This window comes from Pseudophryne corroboree, chromosome 2, assembly GCF_028390025.1.
Source record: "Pseudophryne corroboree isolate aPseCor3 chromosome 2, aPseCor3.hap2, whole genome shotgun sequence".
NCBI lineage: Eukaryota > Metazoa > Chordata > Amphibia > Anura > Myobatrachidae > Pseudophryne > Pseudophryne corroboree.
In genome coordinates this window covers 1009441349-1009460645 of record NC_086445.1, presented here as the reverse complement: position 1 = coordinate 1009460645, position 19297 = coordinate 1009441349, and the positions used below count along the sequence as shown (strand labels likewise).

The 19297-nt window shown below is 50.0% G+C and overlaps 1 protein-coding gene across 1 annotated transcript in view; it reads right to left on the bottom strand.

Moving 5' to 3' along the window:
• B3GALT5 (beta-1,3-galactosyltransferase 5) overlaps nucleotides 1–17466 on the bottom strand; it is a 77252-nt gene extending 59786 nt beyond the window's left edge. Inside the window, exon 1 of the mRNA XM_063956592.1 lies at nucleotides 17230–17466. The gene's annotated coding sequence lies outside the window, so the exon portion shown is untranslated. The remainder of the gene's footprint in view (nucleotides 1–17229) is intronic.
• Nucleotides 17467–19297: the final 1831 nt, after the last annotated feature.

Genomic DNA, 19297 nt, shown 5'->3' with positions numbered 1-19297 from the left:
CGTTCAGTGCCACCTCTTGTGCATTTATCCCGTTCAGTGCCACCCCATGTGCATTTATCCCGTTCAGTGCCACCCCCTGTGCATTTATCCCATTCAGTGCCACCCCCTGTGCATTTAACCCATTCACTCTTGTGCATTTATCCTCTTTAGTGGCACCCCCTGTGCATTTATCGCCTTCAGTGCCACCCCCTGTGCATTTATCCCATTCAGTGCCACCCCTTGTGCATTTATTCCATTCAGTGACACCCCCTGTGCATTTATTCCATTCAGTGCCCCCTGTGCATTTATCTCATTCAGTGCCAGCCCTTGTGCATTTATCCCGTTCAATGCCACCCCTTGTGCATTTATCCCGTTCAGTGCCACCCCCTGTGCATTTATCCCATTCAGTGCCAGCCCTTGTGCATTTATGCCATTCAGTGCCACCCACTGTGCATTTATCCCGTTCAGTGCCACCCCCTGTGCATTTATCCTATTCAGTGCCAGCTCTTGTGCATTTATCCTCTTCAGTGGCACCCCCTGTGCATTTATCCCGTTCAGTGCCACCCCTTGTGCATTTATCCCGTTCAGTGCCACCCCCTGTGCATTTATCCCATTCAGTGCCAGCCCTTGTGCATTTATCCCATTCAGTGCCACCCACTGTGCATTTATCCCGTTCAGTGCCACCCCCTGTGCATTTATCCTATTCAGTGCCAGCTCTTGTGCATTTATCCTCTTCAGTGGCACCCCCTGTGCATTTATCCCATTCAGTGCCACCCCCGCTGTATTTATCCAATTCAGTGCCCCCTATGCATTTATCCCATTCAGTGACACCCCCTATGCATTTATCTCATTCAGTGCCAGCCCTTGCGCATTTATCTCATTCAGTGCCAGCCCTTGCGCATTTATCTCATTCAGTGCCAGCCCTTGTGCATTTATCCAGTTCAGTGCCACCCACTGTGCATTTATCCCGTTCAGTGCCACCCCTTGTGTATTTATCCCGTTCAGTGCCACCCCCTGTGCATTTATCCCGTTCAGTGCCACCCCCTGTGCATTTAACCCATTCAGTGCCACCCCCTGTGCATTTATCCCATTCAGTGCCACCCCCTGTGCATTTATCCCATTCAGTGCCACCCCCTGTGCATTATTCCCATTCAGTGCCACCCCCTGTGCATTTAACCCATTCACTAAACAGAGCATATAACCATATCTGTGATGACCACTTTGCCCTCTAGCAGCTGAATGCCACCTACATGTTCAGTGTTCTCTGTCAGACTCCCACCATGTTCTGTGTAAACTATATAATAGTGAAATAAAATATAACTATGAGATTTGTGTTCTACACCGTGTCCCTAGTACCTTTAACGTTGCATATCCCAGCAGTCCTGTTCTGCAGCTTGTGTCGTACCACAGCTGTCTCATACCTATGGCGTAAGGGCCCTACTCACTGGCCGACCCGCCGCCGAGCTGCCCGACGGCGGATACGGCCGACGAGCGACCCGGCGGCGGGGGGGCAGTGACGGGGGGAGTGAAGTTTCTTCTTCACTCCCCCCGTCACCCGGCTGCATTGAAGTGCAGGCAAATATGGACGAGATCGTCCATATTGGCCTGCATGCACAGCCGACGGGAGACCAGCGATGAACGAGCGCGGGGCCGCGCATCGTTCATCGCAGGAGTCTCCACACTGAAAGATATGAACGAGTTCTCGTTCATTTATGAACGAGATCGTTCATATCTTTCAAAAAATCGGCCAGTGTGTAGGGCCCTTTAGGCAAAATAACAATTTGCTGTTTATCTTTCACTGTTCATTAGGGGAACCAAAGAATAAATAAACACTTAAACAACTCCGTCTCTCATACATCAGGAACAACACCCGTCTCATGTGCAAGACAAAAAAAATAATAAATTAAAACACATTTGCTTAAATAATGCACAAACAATGACATCATCATCACTGAGTGTTGGAGCATTCACAGGCAGCCAATCACAATCAGTTCGCTAGTACAGGTGACCAACATCATCATCATCATCATCATCATCATCATCATTTGGTGCATTACTTAATACCATACATGCCTACTCTTCCAGGATGGCCGGGAGGCTCCCAAATTCCTGGTGGCACCCCTGGATGCCTGGAAAGTTAGCAAGTGTCCAGAGACTGCCCGTTGTTGCCTGGTGCTGCCCATCGTCTCATTGTGCCCCAAGACCTTTGGGGCACCTGTGCAGTATATGCATGTTAAGTGGCAGTAAATGGTTCCACAGCGTACAATGGGGGTCATTCCGAGTTGATCGCTCGCTAGCAGTTTTTAGCAGCCGTGCAAACGCATTGTCGCCGCCCACTGGGGAGTGTATTTTCGCTTTGCTGAAGTGTGAACGCTTGTGCAGCAGAGCGCCTGCAAAATAATTTTGTGCAAAACAAGACCAGCCCTGTAGTTACTCTTCGTATGCGTTGATTCTAACTACGGAGGGACGGCTTTTGACGTCACACACCCGCCCAGCGTTCGCCCATCCACGCCTGCGTTTTTCTAAGCACTCCCTGAAAAACGGTCAGTTGCCACCCAGAAACGCCCACGTCATGTCAAGCTTCCTGCGTTCGGCCGTGCGACTGAAAGCTTCGCTAGAACCTGTGCAAAACCACGATGCTCTTTGTACCCGTACGTCACGCCTGCGCATTGCGGTGCATACGCATACGCAGATTAGCCGTTTTTTTAACTAATCGCAACGCAGCGAACAACTGCAGCTAGCGATCAACTCGGAATGACCCACAATATCAACATACAGTAATATACATCTCTGTCTCTTGCCTGTTACTGCTCATCATATAGGGCAAGAACAGGCAACTGTACAAATATACATAACTATAATCCACAGGTTATGTAATTACATAATACTGTATGTAAAGGCTGCAGAGTGAGAGAGGGCCCCGCTTGCAAGAACTTACTGTCATTCTATAGGGGCTATGGGCGGACACATAATAAAGTCATATCTCCAAGTATCAGTAAATGTGCGGGGATGCCAAGACTGCAGGATTTATTGTTTCTAGACATTTGTTTTGCTAGGAAATGATTATTTTGGGAGTTTAGCATTAAGGGACTGTTCCTTATCACAGGATGCAGACTTATAACCAGAGACTGTACATCAGACATGGCAAACGCACAAAACTTTTTAAAAAAACAATGAAATGCGGACCGCCACTGCCGGTTGAGTTATTGTTGGCCTGGCTTAGCTCCGATCGGGCAACATTCACCGTTCTGCCCATGCGCGAGAAGATAGTGATACCTACTTTCCCTCCAGGAGAGCCACCCCCCTCCCCCACCCCCACCCGGATTGCGGATTTACACTTAACAGTCCCGGGAGCCGGTGACCGCTGCTTCCAGGAGGCTACCTGGCGCCAGATCCTGATTCTGTGTTGTAACCCCCGGTGCTGTAAAGTGAGCTGCCGCTTTGCAGTGTCACTTTACTGCACGGGGGCCACGGCGCAGCACACGGAGAACCTGGCGCCCGGCACCGCTCACCAGAGCACCGCTCCCCAGCTCCTGGCACTGGTAAGTATGATTTCTTTTTCTCTAACGTCCTAAGTGGATGCTGGGGACTCCGTCAGGACCATGGGGTTTAGCGGCTCCGCAGGAGACAGGGCACAATAATAAAAGCTTTAGGATCAGGTGGTGTGCACTGGCTCCTCCCCCTATGACCCTCCTCCAAGCCTCAGTTAGATTTTTGTGCCCGGCCGAGAAGGGTGCAATCTAGGTGGCTCTCCTGAGCTGCTTAGAATAAAAGTTTAAGTTAGGTTTTTTATTTTCAGTGAGTCCTGCTGGCAACAGGCTCACTGCTACGAGGGACTTAGGGGAGAGAAGTAAACTCACCTGCGTGCAGGATGGATTTGCTTCTTAGGCTACTGGACACCATTAGCTCCAGAGGGAGTCGGAACACAGGTCTCACCCTGGGGTTCGTCCCGGAGCCGTGCCGCCGACCCCCCTTGCAGATGCCGAAGTTGAAGAGGTCCAGAGGTCCAGAAACAGGCGGCAGAAGACTTTCAGTCTTCATAAGGTAGCGCACAGCACTGCAGCTGTGCGCCATTGTTGTCAGCACACTTCATACCAGCGGTCACTGAGGGTGCAGGGCGCTGGGGGGGGCGCCCTGGGCAGCAATGTATTATACCTTTTTTATGGCTAAAATACATCACATATAGCCCTTGAGGCTATATGGATGTATTTAACCCCTGCCAGATCTCACAAACTCCGGGAGAAGAGCCCGCCGTTTTAGGGGGCGGGGCCTATTCTCCTCAGCACACGGCGCCATTTTCCTGCTCAGCTCTGCTGTGAGGAAGGCTCCCAGGCTCTCCCCTGCACTGCACTACAGAAACAGGGTTAAAACAGAGAGGGGGGGCACTTATTTGGCGATATGATTACATATGTGAAAATGCTATAAGGGAAAACACTTGTATAAGGGGTTGTCCCTGTATAATTATAGCGTTTTTGGTGTGTGCTGGCAAACTCTCCCTCTGTCTCCCCAAAGGGCTAGTGGGGTCCTGTCCTCTATCAGAGCATTCCCTGTGTGTGTGCTGTGTGTCGGTACGTGTGTGTCGACATGTAGGAGGACGATGTTGGTGAGGAGGCGGAGCAAATTGCCTGTATTGGTGATGTCACTCTCTAGGGAGTCGACACCGGAATGGATGGCTTATTTAGGAATTACGTGATAATGTCAACACGATGCAAGGTCGGTTGACGACATGAGACGGCCGGCAAACAAATTAGTACCTGTCCAGGCGTCTCAGACACCGTCAGGGGCTTGTAAAAACGCCCATTTACCTCAGTTGGTCGACACAGACACAGACACGGACACTGACTTCAGTGTCGACGGTGAAGAAACAAACGTATTTTCCTTTAGGGCCACACGTTACATGTTAAGGGCAATGAAGGAGGTGTTACATATTTCTGATACTACAAGTACCACAAATAAGGGTATTATGTAGGGTGGGAATAATCTACTTGTAGTTTTTCCTGAATCAGATAAATTAAAGTGTGTGATGATGCGTGGGTTTCCTCCGATAGAAAATTATTGGAGGTATACCCTTTCCCGCCAGAAGTGAGGGCGAGTTGGGAAACACACCTTAGGGTGGATAAGGCGCTCACACGCTTATAAAAACAAGTGGCGTTACCGTCTCCAGATACGGCCGCCCTCAAGGAGCCAGCTGATAGGAAGCTGAAGAATATCCTAAAAAGTATATACACACATACTGGTGTTATACTACGACCAGCAATCGCCTCAGCCTGGATGTGCAGCGCTGGGGGGGCTTGGTCGGATTTCCTGACTGAAAATATTGATACCCTTGACAGGAACAATATTTTATTGACTATAGAGCATTTTAAGGATGCATTTCTATATATGCGAGATGCGCAGAGGGATATTTGCATTCTGGCATCAAGAGTAGATGTGATGTCCATATCTGCCAGACGATGTTTATAGACACGACAGTGGTCAGGTGATGCAGATTCCAGACGGCACATGGAAGTATTGCCGTATAAAGGGGCGGTCCATCGGACCTGGTGGCCATGGCAACAGCTGGAAAATCCACTTTTGTTACCCCAAGTCACATCTCAGCAGAAAAGGACACAGTCTTTTCAGTCTCAGTCCTTTCGTACCCAAAAAGGCAGGCGGGCAAAAGGCCAGTCATATCTGCCCAGGGTTAGAGGAAAGGGAAGAAGACTGCAGCAGGCAGCCCATTCCCAGGAACAGAAGTCCTCCACAGCTTCTGCCAAGTCCGCAGCATGACGCTGGGGCCATACAAGCGGACTCAGGTGCGGTGGGGGGTCATCTCAAGAGTTTCAGCACGCAGTGGGCTCACTCGCAAGTGGACTCCTGGATCCTACACGTAGTATCCCAGGTGTACATTGGAAATTCGAGACGTCTTCCCCTCACAAGTTCCTGAAGTCTGCTTTACCAACGTCTCCCTCCGACAGGGAGGCAGTATTGGGAAAAAATTCACAGGCTGTATTCCCAGCAGGTGATAATCAAAGTACCCCTCCTACAACAAGGGAAGGGGTATTATTCCACACTATATTGTGGTACTGAAGCCAAACGGCTCGGTGAGATCTAAAAGATTTGAACAATTACATACAAGGGTTCAAATCAAGATGGAGTCACTCAGAGCAGTGATAGCGAACCAGGACGATATGGTGTCACTGGATATCAGGGACGCTTACCTACATGTCCAAATTTTGCCCTTCTCACCAAGGGTATCTCAGGTTCGTGGTACAGAACTGTCACTATCAGTTCAGACGCTGCCGTTTGGATTGTCCACGGCACCCCGGGTCTTTACCATGGTAATGGCCGAAATGATGATTCTTCCTAAAAGAAATATGGACGCTTTCCTGATAAGGGCAAGGTCCAGAGAACAGTTGGCGGTCGGAGTAGCACTATCTCAAGTAGTTCTACGACAGCACGAGTGGATTCTAAATATTCCAAAATCGCAGCTTTTTCCGACGTCACGTCTAATGTTCCTAGGAATGATTCTGGACACAGTCCAGAAAAGGATGTTTTCTCCCGGAGAAGAAGGCCAGGGAGTTATCCGAGCTAGTCAGGAACCTCCTAAAACCAGGAAAAGTATCAGTGCATCATTGCACAAGGGTCCTGTGAAAAATGGTGGTTTCTTACAAAGCGATCCCATTCGGTAGATTTCACGCAAGAACCTTTCAGTGGAATCTGCTGGGAAAATGGTCCGGATCGCATCTTCAGATGCATCAGCGGATAACCCTGTCTCCAAGGGCAAGGGTGTTTTCTTCTGCGGTGGCTGCAGAGTGCTCATCTATGAAAGGGCCGCAGATTCGACATTCAGGACTGGGTCCTGGTGACCACGGATGCCAGCCTGAGTGGCTGGGGAGCAGTCACACAAGGAAAAAATTTCCAGGGAGTGTGATCAAGTCTGGAGACTTCTCTCCACATAAATATACTGGAGCTAAGGGCAATTTACAAGGCTCTAAGCTTAGCAAGACCTCTGCTTCAAGGTCAGCCGGTATTGATCCAGTGGGACAACATCACGGCAGTCGCCCACGTAAACAGACAGGGCGGCACATGAAGCAGAAGGGAAATGGCAGAAACTGCAAGGATTCTTCGCTGGGCGAAAAATCATGTGATAACACTCTCAGCAGTGTTAATTCCGGGAGTGGAAAACTGGGAAGCAGACTTCCTCAGCAGGCATAACCTCCACCCGGGAGAGTGGGGACTTCAGCGGGAAGTCTTCCACATGATTGTAAACCGTTGGGAAAAACCAAAGGTGGACATGATGGCGTCCCGCCTGAACAAAAAACTAGACAGATATTGCGCCAGGTCAAGGGACCCTCAGGCAATAGCGGTGGACGCTCTGGTAACACTGTGGGTGTACCAGTCAGGGTATGTGTTCCCTCCTATGCATCTCATACCAAAAGTACTGAGAATCATAAGAAGGAGATGAGTAAGAACGATACTCGTGGTTCCGGATGGGTCAAGAAGGACTTGGTACCCGGAACTTCAAGAGATGCTCACGGAAGAACCGTGGCCTCTACCTTTAAGAGAGGACCTGCTCCAGCAGGGGCCTTGTCTGTTCCAAGACTTACCGCGGCTGCGTTTGACGGCATGGCAGTTGAACACCGGATCCTGAAAGGGCATTCCAGATGAAGTCATCCCTACCCTGGTCGAAGCCAGGAAGGATGTAACCGCAAAACATTTTCACCGCATTTGGCGAAAATATGTTGCGTGGTGTGAGGCCAAGAAGGTCCCTACAGAGGAATTCCAACTGGGTCGTTTCCTACATTTCCTGAAGACAGGACTGTCTATGGGCCTAAAATTAGGGTCCATTAAGGTTCAAATTTCGACCCTGTCGAATTTCTTCCAGAAAGAACTGGCTTCAGTGCCTGAAGTTCAGACGTTTGTAGAAGGGGTACTGCATATACAGCCTCCTTTTGTGCCCCCAGTGGCACCTTGGGATCTCAATGTTGTTTTGAGTTTCCTAAAGTCACATTGGTTTGATCCACTCACCACTGTGGAATTAAAATATTTCACATGGAAGGTGAAGATTCTATTAGCCCTGGCTTCAGCCAGGCGTGTGTCAGAATGGGCGGCTTTATCATATAAAAGCCCTTACTTAATTTTTCATTCTGACAGGGCAGAATTGAGGACTCGTCCTCAATTTCTCCTTAAGGTGTTTTCTGTTTTTCACATGAACCAACCTATTGTGGTACCTGCGGCTACTAGGGACTTGGAGGACTCCAAGTTACTTGACGTTGTCAGGGCCCTGAAAATATATGTTTCCAGGACGACTGGAGTCAGAAAATCTGACTCGCTGTTTAGCCTGTATGCACCCAACAAGATGGGTGTTCCTGCTTCTAAGCAGACGATTGCTCGCTGGATTTGTAGTACAATTCAGCTTGCACATTCTGTGGCAGGCTTGCCACAGCCAAAATCAGTAAAAGCCCATTCCACAAGGAAGTGGGCTCATCTTGGGCGGCTGCCCGAGGGGTCTCGGCTTTACAACTTTGCCGAGCTGCTACTTGGTCAGGGGCACACCCTGACTGAGGAGGACCTGGAGTTCTCTCATTCGGTGCTGCAGAGTCATCCGCACTCTCCCGCCCGTTTGGGAGCTTTGGTATAATCCCCATGGTCCTGACGGAGTCCCCAGCATCCACTTAGGACGTTAGAGAAAATAAGAATTTACTTACCGATAATTCTATTTCTCGTAGTCCGTAGTGGATGCTGGGCGCCCATCCCAAGTGCGGATTGTCTGCAATACTTGTACATAGTTATTGTTACAAAAATCGGGTTATTCTTGTTGTGAGCCATCTTTTCAGAGGCTCCTTCGTTGTTATCATACTGTTAACTGGGTTCAGATCACAGGTTGTACGGTGTGATTGGTGTGGCTGGTATGAGTCTTACCCGGGATTCAATATCCTTCCTTATTATGCACGCTCGTCCGGGCACAGTATCCTAACTGAGGCTTGGAGGAGGGTCATAGGGGGAGGAGCCAGTGCACACCACCTGATCCTAAAGCTTTTATTATTGTGCCCTGTCTCCTGCGGAGCCGCTAAACCCCATGGTCCTGACGGAGTCCCCAGCATCCACTACGGACTACGAGAAATAGAATTATCGGTAAGTAAATTCTTATTTTTTTTTTAAAAAGGTGATCAACTTGTGTGTCCATCGGACACACAGAGCTGATCACACTGGCCGGGTCCCCGCTCAGCTTTCTCTGCCAGGGGGCAAAGGGCTGCATATCGCAGAGCTGTCCTGTGATTTTGCCTGCCTAAGCTGACGTTAATATCACAGGGCACGTTTTTTCAAATTTTTTGTAAATTCGGGCCACATCGCATTTCCCCTTATAAATATGATGTGGGATACTAAAAAAATGACAATGAAAGAGTTTGGAGCAGTTTTTCACAAACACTGCTCCAAATGCCCATTAATCATACCTCCCAACTTTCTCAGTATATGAAGAGGGACACACGCGAGCGGTCCCCAAAAGGGGCGTGACCTATGGAAAGGGGTGTGGCTTCGCAGGAGGGCCCACGATCGCAAGCCACGCCCCCTGTTTTCATCATTAAGGGGGCATGCCCCCTCTCCTCTGCGCATGATCACAGCGTCTATTCACCGCTACTCTGCTTAGCAGCGAGTGCAGGTGCCAACCAACTGTACCCCCCCCCCATCACAGGGGGGACAGTGTGACACGCGGGTGGGACAGCGGGACAGTCCCCAAAAATCGTGACTGTCCTGCAAAAATCGGGACAGTTGGGAGGTATGCTTTAATACATTCAGTGATACTAAAATAATGTGAAAAGGGTTTGAAAACAGAAAACACCCTTTTTTAGTAAAAATAATGTTAATAAATAGACCTTGATTATTGGGCCAGTTGGGATTTTGAGTTTGACATATATCACTCTGGGCCATGCTTACCGACGTGTCAGCTGCTCTCTCCGGGAGAGAGCAGCCAGGTCGGATCAGCAGGGGGTGGGGATGGGTAGTGATGAGGAGAGGGGGCGGAGCATAGGTGGGATGGGGGCGTGGCAGAGGCGGGGTGTGGGTGTGGCTGAGGTATCGTGTCACTTAAGCCACGCCCCCACTGCATAATGCCACTCTTACAGGCATTATACTGTAGGGGGCGTGGCTATGATGACGCGATTCAGCAAGAATCGCGTCATCGACTGCCCGGACCGCCCACTTTACTCACTAAGTGGGCGGCTGGGCAGGGGTGAGCGCAGGAATCGGGAGACTTGCCTGCTTTTCCGGGGGGCCGGGAGGGTCACCCGATTTTCAGAAGCCTCCCGGCCATTCCGGGAGAGTAGACAAGTATGCTCTGGGCCTGTATTGCCACAGCAGCCTGAGTGTCCCCCAGATGCCCTTGGGGGATATTGTATCAATAGACTGTGGCAATAGTTGATTCTCTACTGCCATGATAAACAGTGCTAAGCAATCAGCCACAAAGATAAAGAAAGATTAACCCCCATGAGTCTGTATGATTAAAGTTTATTAACTTTTTTAATGGAAAAGTACAAATGTTTTTATTATATCTGGCAGTATTACATATTTTCACCTAGTAAAATACACAAGCACTCCTTGTCTTCCGTATAGGGGGCCTACTTATCAAATATTATTTGCAGGATATCTCTCCACTTCTTCCACGTGTAAGGGACAGGCTTCTCTGCAGCTCGTGTCGCTGCTGGTGCAATTTATAACATATGGGCGAATCATAATTTGATATGTTTCCGGGCAACCAGAAACCTCCCCTGCGACTGCCTATGACTAGCGGCAATAAAAAAAAACTATAATTATTTGGTGCCAATACTAAATATCCACCTGTATGATTTCTTTGGTAGTTGCTGTGTTTAACTTTACTATATCAGACTATGGGCTCTATTTAGTAAAAAGTGCAAAAGTAGTTTTAAATGTACAGTGATGTTTGTGTTCGCCGCATATCTCCAAATTATTTGCACGATTTTAAAATCAAAGTTGATGCCAGGACAGAACCTGCACTGGAGATCAGCCGCGCTACTCTAATATGCATGCCCCAGCTACTGGTGCCTCCACCGTTCCTGTCCTTGTAGTCTGGCAGTCAGGGGCATATTAAGAGAGGACGCAACCCGCATGCAGCCTCTGTTACGGGCCCCCTCCTCTCTTAAAACGCCCCTGACTGCCTGACTACAAGACGGACTGTGCTCTGATCACTACCCTAGGGCACAGTGCTCTGATCACTACCCGAGGGAACAGTGCTCTGATCACTACCCCAGGGAACAGTGCTCTGATCACTATCCCGGGGAACAGTGCTCTGATCACTACCCCAGGGCACAGTGCTCTGATCACTACCCTAGGGCACAGTGGTCTGATCACTACCCCGGGGAACAGAGCTCTGATCACAACCCCAGGGAACAGAGCTCTGATCACAACCCCAGGGAACAGAGCTCTGATCACTACCCTGGGGCACAGTGCTCTGGTCACTACCCCGGTGAACAGGGTATCCGTTCACATGGTCGACCATGTTATGGTCGACAGTCATTAGGTCGACCACTATTGGTCGACATTGACATGGTCGACATGGATACATGGTCGACACGTGAAAATGGTCGACACATGAAAAGGTCGACATGAGTTTTTTTACTTTTTTTTCTTTTGGGGAACTTTTCCATACTTTACGATCCACATGGACTACGATTGGAACGGTAATCTGTGCCGAGCGAAGCGGTAGCGGAGCGAAGGCACCATGCCCGAAGCATGGCGAGCGAAGCGAGCCATGCGAGGGGACGCTGTGCACTAATTGGGGTTCCCAGTCACTTTACGCAAAAAACGACACCAAAAAAAGTAAAAAAACTCATGTCGACCTTTTCATGTGTCGACCTTTAATGTGTCGACCATTTTCATATGTTGACCATGTGTCCATGTCGACCATGTAAATGTCGACCAATAGTGGTCGACCTAATGACTGTCGACCATAACATGGTCGACCATTCATACCGGAACCGGTGAACAGTGCTCTGATCACAACCCTGGGGAACAGTGCTCTGATTACTACCCCAGGGAACAGTGCTCTGATTACTACCCCAGGGAACAGTGCTCTGATTACTACCCCAGGGAACAGTGCTCTGATTACTACCCGAGGGAACAGTGCTCTGATCACTACCCCAGGGAACAGTGCTCTGATCATTACCCTGGGGAACAGTGCTCTGATCACTACCCTGGGGAACAGTGCTCTGATCATTACCCTGGGGAACAGTGCTCTGATCACTACCCTGGGGAACAGTGCTCTGATCATTACCCTGGGGAACAGTGCTCTGATCACTACCCTGGGGAACAGTGCTCTGATCATTACCCTGGGGAACAGTGCTCTGATCACTACCCTGGGGAACAGTGCTCTGATCACTACCCCAGGGAACAGTGCTCTGATCACTACCCTGGGGAACAGTGCTCTGATCATTACCCTGGGGAACAGTGCTCTGATCACTACCCTGGGGAACAGTGCTCTGATCATCATTACCCTGGGGAACAGTGCTCTGATCACTACCCTGGGGAACAGTGCTCTGATCATTACCCTGGGGAACAGTGCTCTGATCACTACCCTGGGGAACAGTGCTCTGATCACTACCCCGGGGAACAGTGCTCTGATCACTACCCGAGGGAACAGTGCTCTGATCATTACCCTGGGGAACAGTGCTCTGATCACTACCCTGGGGCACAGTGCTCTGATCACTACACTGGGGAACAGTGCTCTGATCACTACCCCGGGGAACAGTGCTCTGATTACTACCCCGGGGAACAGTGCTCTGATCACTACCCAAGGGAACAGTGCTCTGATCACCACCCTGGGGAACAGTACTCTGATCATTACCCCCGGGAACAGCGCTATGATCACTACTCCGGGGAACAGTGCTCTGATCACTACCCCAGGGAACAGTACTCTGATCACTATCCCAGGGAACAGTGCTCTGATCACTACCCCAGGGAACAGTGCTCTGATCACTACCCCAGGGAACAGTGCTCTGATCACTACCCCAGGGAACAGTGCTCTGATCACTACCCGAGGGAACAGTGCTCTGATCACTACCCCAGGGAACAGTACTCTGATCACTATCCCGGGGAACAGTGCTCTGATCACTACCCCAGGGAACAGTGCTCTGATCACTACCCCAGGGAACAGTGCTCTGATCACTACCCTAGGGAACAGTGTTCTGATCACTACCCTGGGGAACAATACTCTGATCACTACCCCGGGAAACAGAGCTCTGATCACTACCCTGGGGAACAGTGCTCTGATCACTACCCCGGGAAACACTGCTATGATCACTACCCTGGGGAACAGTGCTCTGATCACTACCCGAGAGAACAGTGCTCTGATCACTACCCTGGGGAACAGTACTCTGATCACTATCCTGGGAAACAGTACTCTGATTACTACCTCGGGGAACAGTGCTCTGATCACTACCCCGGGTAAAGGTGCTCTGATCACTACCCCAGGGAAGAGTGCTTTGATCACTACCCTGGGGCACAGTGCTCTGATCACTACCCTGGATAACAGTGCTCTGATCACTACCCCGGAGAACAGTACTCTGATCACTACCCCGGGGAACAGTGCTCTGATCACTACCCCGGGGAACAGTGCTTTGATCACTACCCTAGGGCACAGTGCTCTGATCACTACCCTAGGGCACAGTGCTCTGGTCACTACCCCAGGGAACAGTGCTCTGATCACTACCCTAGGGAACAGTGCTCTGATCACTACCCCAGGGAACAGTGCTCTGATCACTACCCGAGGGAACAGTGCTCTGATCACTACCCTGGGGAACAGTGTTCTGATCACTACCCTGGGGAACAGTACTCTGATCACTACCTCGGGGAACAGTGCTCTGATCACTACCCCGGGGAACAGTGCTCTGATCACTACCCTAGGGCACAGTGCTCTGATCACTACCTAGGGCACAGTGCTCTGATCACTACCCCAGGGAACAGTGCTCTGATCACTACCCCAGGGAACAGTGCTCTGATCACTACCCTGGGGCACAGTGCTCTGATCACTACACTGGGGAACAGTGCTCTGATCACTACCCTGGGGAACAGTGCTCTGATCACTACCCGGGGGAACAGTGCTCTGATCACTACCTCAGTGAACAGTGCTCTGATCACTACCCCAGGGAACAGTGCTCTGATCACTACCCGAGGGAACAGTGCTCTGATCACTACCCTGGGGAACAGTACTCTGATCACTACCTCGGGGAACAGTGCTCTGATCACTATCCTGAGTAAAAGTGCTCTGATCACTATCCCGTGTAAAAGTGCTCTGATCACTACCCCAGTGAACAGTGCTCTGATCACTACCCCAGGGAACAGTGCTCTGATCACTACCCGAGGGAACAGTGCTCTGATCACTACCCCAGGGAACAGTGCTCTGATCACTACCCTGGGGAACAGTGCTCTGATCACTATCCTGAGTAAAAGTGCTCTGATCACTACCCCAGGGAACAGTGCTCTGATCACTGCCCCGGGGAAGAGTGCTTTGATCACTACCCTGGGGCACAGTGCTCTGATCACTACCCTGGCTAACAGTGCTCTGATCACTACCCCGGAGCACAGTACTCTGATCACTACCCTGGGGAACAGTGCTATGATCACTACCCTGGGGAACAGTGCTTTGATCACTACCCCGGGGAACAGAGCTCTGATCACTACCCCGGGGAACAGTGCTCTGATCACTACCCCGGGGAACAGTGCTCTGATCACTACCCCGGGGAACAGTGCTCTGATCACAACCCTGGAGAACACTGATGACTACCCTGGGGAACAGTGCTCTGATCACTACCCAAGGGAACAGTGCTCTGATCACTACCCTGGGGAACAGCGCTATGATCACTACCCCGGGGAACAGTGCTCTGATCACTACCCCAGGGAACAGTACTCTGATCACTATCCCGGGGAACAGTGCTCTGATCACTACCCTGGGAACAGAGCTCTGATTACTACCCCGGGGAACAGTGCTTTGATCACTACCATGGGAAACAGAGCTCTGATCACTACCCTGGAGAACAGTGCTCTGATCACAACCCTGGAGAACACTGATCACTACCCTGGGGAACAGTGCTATGATCACTATCCTGGGGAACACTGCTCTGATCACTACCCTGGGGAACAGTACTCTGATCACTACCCCCGGGAACAGCGCTATGATCACTACCCCCGGGAACAGTGCTTTGATCACTACCCCCGGGAACAGTGCTTTGATCACTACCCCACCCCAGGAAAAAGAGCTGTGATCACTATCCCAGGGAACAGTGCTCTGATCAGTACCCAGGGGAACAGTGCTCTGCACAGGTAACAGTGCTCTGATCACTACCCCAGGGAACAGTGCTCTGATCACTACCCCGGGGAACAGTGCTCTGATCACTACCCCGGGGAACAGTGCTCTGATCACTACCAGGGGATCAGTGCTTTAATCGCTACCCTGGGACACACTGCTCTGATCACTACCCTGGGGAACAATACTCTGATCACTACCCCGGGAAACAGAGCTCTGATCACTACCCTGGGGAACAGTGCTCTGATCACTACCCCGGGAAACACTGCTCTGATCACTACCCTGGGGAACAGAGCTCTGATCACTACCCCGGGGAACAGTGCTCTGATCACTACACTGGGGTACACTGTTCTGATCACTACCCTGGGGAGCAGTGCTCCGCTCACTACCCTGGGGAACACTGCTCTGATCACTACCCCAGGAAATAGTGCTCTGATCACTACTCCGGGGAACAGTGCTCTGATCACTACCCCGGGGAACAGTGCTCTGATCACTACACTGGGGTACACTGTTCTGATCACTACCCTGGGGAACAATACTCTGATCACTACTCCGGGAAACAGAGCTCTGATCACTACCCTGGGGAACAGTGCTCTGATCACTACCCCGGGAAACACTGCTATGATCACTACCCTGGGGAACAGTGCTCTGATCACTACCCCGGGGAACAGTGCTCTGATCACTACCCTGGGGTACACTGTTCTGATCACTACCCTGGGGAGCAGTGCTCCGCTCACTACCCTGGGAAACACTGCTCTGATCACTACCCCGGGAAATAGTGCTCTGATCACTACTCCGGGGAACAGTGCTCTGATCACTACCCCGGGGAACAGTGCTCTGATCACTACCCTGGGGAACAGTGCTCTGATCACTACCCCGGGGAACACTGCTCTGATCACTATCCTGGGAACACTGCTCTGATCACTATCCTGGGAACACTGCTCTGATCACTATCCTGGGAACACTGCTCTGATCACTATCCTGGGAACACTGCTCTGATCACGATCCTGGGGTACAGTGCCCTTTGACACTTAGGGGGTCATTCTGACCCGATCGCAAGCTGCAGTTTTTCGCAGCGGTGCGATCGTGTCTGAACTGCGCATGCGCCGCAGCCGCAATGCGCAGGCATGTCACTGCCCAGCGTTTGCAGGGCGGGTGTCTGACGTCAATTCCGGGGCCTGAACTGGCTGAAGTGATCGCAGCGGCTGAGTAAGTTCAGAGCTATTTAGGAACTGCACAAAAACTTTTTGCACAGCTCCCCTGCACACGATCACACACTTGCTATGCTAAAATACACTCCCCCATAGGCGGCAACTATCTGATCACACGGCTGCAATAAACTGCCACTGTGCGATCAACTAGGAATGAACCCCTTAGTGCTTAACTGTAGTAATAATAATATAATAATAATAATAATATAATAAACTACACTGAAACTCACACTTCTAGAAATTACTCCCCACATCAAATGACACCAACCTGAAATGTTGAGACATAAAGCTTAGTAACACGAAAGTAAGAAGATTATTTCGGTATTACATTTTAAGGATTCTTTTTCCAGCATCCACAGCGACACTGCTTCCACTATACGCAGCCCCAACAACATCTAGAGCCTAAAGCTTTCCAGAAGCACAAATGAAGCATTTCCAGGGAGAAGTGGGATGTACAGAACAATGCCGCACATTCAGAGACGGACGGAAACAGATAACGCACCCTGCAAGCACAGCCAACGGTGACCTGAACAGAAAATAAGTCCACAGTGTATCTGGGTACACTTCCTTTGCATCTGACAATCTAAGGCTCTTACAAATGAATTTGCAAAAGAACATCTGTAAATCTACATATAATGAGGTAACAGCACATAGATTGTGCCTATCCATTGTATATCTCAGTACAAATACTGCATTACTCTGAGCCCATGATGTATGAAGCATGCACAGAATATTACCTACCTTGTAGCTCTGTTGCTGTGCATCTATCCTCCTACCTCTGCGTTTGCAATCAGTAGAAATGATGTGTTGGGAGAAACAAACAGCTAAATGCCGCAGACAATTCTCTACCCAGCTATACCAAGGGAGGGAAGTAAGGGACTGTCTATAAAGTATTGGAGTATATGAAGGCTCTGCCAGGGGGAGGAGATGGCTGTCACACACAGCTTGTGCTGTATAGACAATAGGTAGAGTCTGCAGAGCACTATCCCTGTCATACATTGTACAGCAGATACATGCACCACCTCCTATTTCCACATCTGCTAGTTTATTTCCAGGGCTGTGTCTTCACTCTGTAACCCCTCCCCTAATACTCTAATATGAGATTCTTAATTATCTCCCTAAGGTAGAGGTTCCCAAACTGTGTGCCGTGGCTCCCTGGGGTGCCTCGGGACACTTGCAGGGGTGCCCTGGGTTGGTGGTCCAGGACCAATTCAAATTATTCATGGTCAGTATAATAGGCAAAACCAGTGCTGGTGGCTGCCAGTCATAAAATATGTGGCCAAACAGAAGCAAATATTGTCCCTCACCACACAACTGACCCTAAGGATGACATATAAACGCAATCTATTTAATGTAATATTTCTTTCTAAATTTCTCAATAAGAAAGTTTTGGCCTAGGGGTGCCGTGACAAAAATTCTGATATTCTAGGGCGCCGTGATTCAAAAAAGTTTGGAAACCACTGCCCTAAGGGATGGTTAATCAATATCTGTGCCTCCACCCAAGCTAATTATTTGGGCTTGCCTGGATAAGCCTCTCTCTAGTAATCAGAGCCAGGGCCGTCTCTTCAGCAGTGTAGGCCCCTGGGCACAGCAATGCACTGGGCCCCCTACCCATCTTCCAGCCGTAGGGGTGGGTGGTGCTATCAGTGGCTGCTTTGATGTCCCGTGGGCGGTAGGGGGTAGGGGGTGTTCTATCTTCCGCTCAGCATGTAGGACCTGGAGCAGTTAATTTCTGCTAATTACTCCTTTACTGCACAGATGGGGCTAGACTGTAGAAGGGGGCATTGGGCTGAATGAAAAAGCCCTGGTACATGACTTTTAGGGTGGTAGGGGGTGTTTAATACAAGGGGAGGGGTGGATAGTGGAGTGGGCTTAATATTTATAATTTTCCGGTGGGAGGGCAGCTTGCTTGACTGTAGATATCTCAAGTTTCTGAAAATATATTTCTTAGCTTTGAATGGGATAAAAACCTAGAGAGTACCACCTTTGAGAATGTTCTGGGGACTTGGGGATCAGAATTCAGGAGTCAGAGCAATCCACCAATGAAAATATAAAACAGCATACCAGGCGTGTGGAGCTGGAGCAGGGACCAGCTGCTGGAAGGCTGATATCTCTGGTTCTGGGCATAGTAGAGAAAAGCTGCCAGTGTCCACCAAAAGGGGAGAGTCGCAGCTTTTGGATTATAGACTCAGAAAAACTCTAAATCAGACAGAACCCGAGATATCTGGCTGGGAAGAGCAATTAACAGGCTTGGATGGGGACTACTGCTTTCAAGTCGGATATCTCTGGTTCCCCAGGGCCGATTTTCAAAAATCTGGTACCCTTGGAAAGAGGGGACCCTCAGCTAACAACCTAGGGCCCGTATACTCCTGGGGCCCTTGGGCAAGAGCCCATTGAGCCCATACGAAAAGACGGCCCTGATCAGAGCCGGCCTTAACCAATATGATGCCCTAGGCAAGATTTTGGCTGGTGCCCCCTAGCATCGCCGCTAGTTCTGCAGGACATGCCTGGCATGAGTCAGCTGGCAGCTCTGCTAACGTCAGATGCCTTTTGTTTATGAAAATGCATCTTATTTGCATTACTATGTGGCTAGGATGCACAAGCAGCTTCTGCTGATTAAATTGATATGCAGCATGCCTATATTCAGTGTGCGACTGTGGCTGTATCTGCATACGAAATGCTACATTACAGTGATTACCAGGAATACACTGCAATATAGTATTTCATATGCAGATACAGCCGCAGTCACACATACAATATAGGCATGCCGCATATCATTTTAATCAGCAGAAGCTGCTGGTGCCACTAA